At 36.9% G+C, this 1,270-nt stretch overlaps 1 non-coding gene across 1 annotated transcript; it reads right to left on the bottom strand.

Annotated features, from left to right (window-relative positions):
• LOC148044458 (U6 spliceosomal RNA) lies at window positions 1–106 on the bottom strand. Its single transcript, XR_015697594.1, has one exon. It is a non-coding gene; the product is annotated as a U6 spliceosomal RNA (small nuclear RNA).
• Between the last annotated feature and the right edge of the window lie 1,164 nt (window positions 107–1,270).

The following is a 1,270-nucleotide window of genomic DNA, read 5'->3' as shown; positions in this document are numbered from 1 at the left end:
AAAAATATGGAACGCTTCACGAATTTGCGTGTCATCCTTGCACAGGGGCCATGCTAATCTTCTCTGTATCGTTCCAATTTTAGTATATGTGCTGCTTTCAAAGGAAGGAACTTAAAAGATAAATATGATGAATTAATTGTCTGCATTGCTATCTAGCAGTAAATGTTGCCTGAATAAAAGCTGCTTAAGAAGGGTTGACCTTGAACTATTGCTGACAACAACGAATTGATGATAAAGTCCCTCTAGAAGAAAGAAAATAAGACCAGCTGTGTGAACACTAACTTGCCCTCTCTTTCTACATTATAATGGGCTCCTGAGAAAGTCTTTCTGACAATGTGTTTCCCCCCTTTTTTTTACTTGGAGAAGAACTTTGGATAATCCAGACAATTTATACTAAAGATTCTTATTTTCCCCACTCCTTTTGTCCATTTGGCTCATCCTTTACTTATGCAATTTTTATCTTTTTCCTTCTTTTTTTCTCTGTCTCTCTTTTTTTGCCTCTTTGCAATGAGGTGTGGCTTACCATTGTGGAATTAATTTTGTGCCCCTGCCCCATTTTTTTTTGGGGGGGTGAGTGCCTTTTCACCAATCTTTTTTTTTCTTTTGCTTCCTATCTTTTTTCCTTTTTTACTTCTCGTTGGCATTATAAAGTGAATGGATTAAGGTACCAAGAACCTGAAGATGGGGTCCAAGAACAGGGCTTGGTTTATTGGAGGCTAGTGCTTGGGCAGATGTGGTTGACTCCAGGACTACAATCAATCTACTAATCTACTCTTTGGATTATAAAAGTTGATTATGATTAAAACGATATACAATAACCAATCAGCAAAGGTAATGGTAAATGGTGATATGACAGGAAAGATAGCAATTACGAAGGGAACTAGACAAGGATGTCCACTATCATAATTATTATTTATACTGACACTAGAGATTTTGAATAGAGAAATACGACAAAATAAAGAGGTAGAAGGGTTACCTTATGAGGGTTAAAAAAGAAGAATATAAATTACAAGCATTTGCGGATGATTTGGTGTTTATCATGGAGGATCCAATAGAAACAGGGCTAAAACTAGTTGAAATAATAGAAGAATATGGAGAAGTAGCAGGCTTGAAGAATAATAAAGACAAAACTAAAATTTTGGTGGAAAACATGACAGAAAAACAGAAAAGAGAGTTGATGGGGAACCTGGACATACAGGTGGGGAAAAAAGTGAAATATTTGGAAGGGTAGGGAGGGTCCGGATCTCAATGGGGAGATCGTTCCAGAGGG

This window comes from Thamnophis sirtalis, unplaced genomic scaffold (assembly GCF_051295495.1).
Source record: "Thamnophis sirtalis isolate CommonGarterSnake01/CBP01778 unplaced genomic scaffold, rThaSir2_p1.2 scaffold_8, whole genome shotgun sequence".
Classification (NCBI taxonomy): domain Eukaryota; kingdom Metazoa; phylum Chordata; class Lepidosauria; order Squamata; family Natricidae; genus Thamnophis; species Thamnophis sirtalis.
The sequence above is the reverse complement of the archived record's forward strand: the minus strand, read 5'-3'. Positions and strand labels throughout refer to the sequence as shown.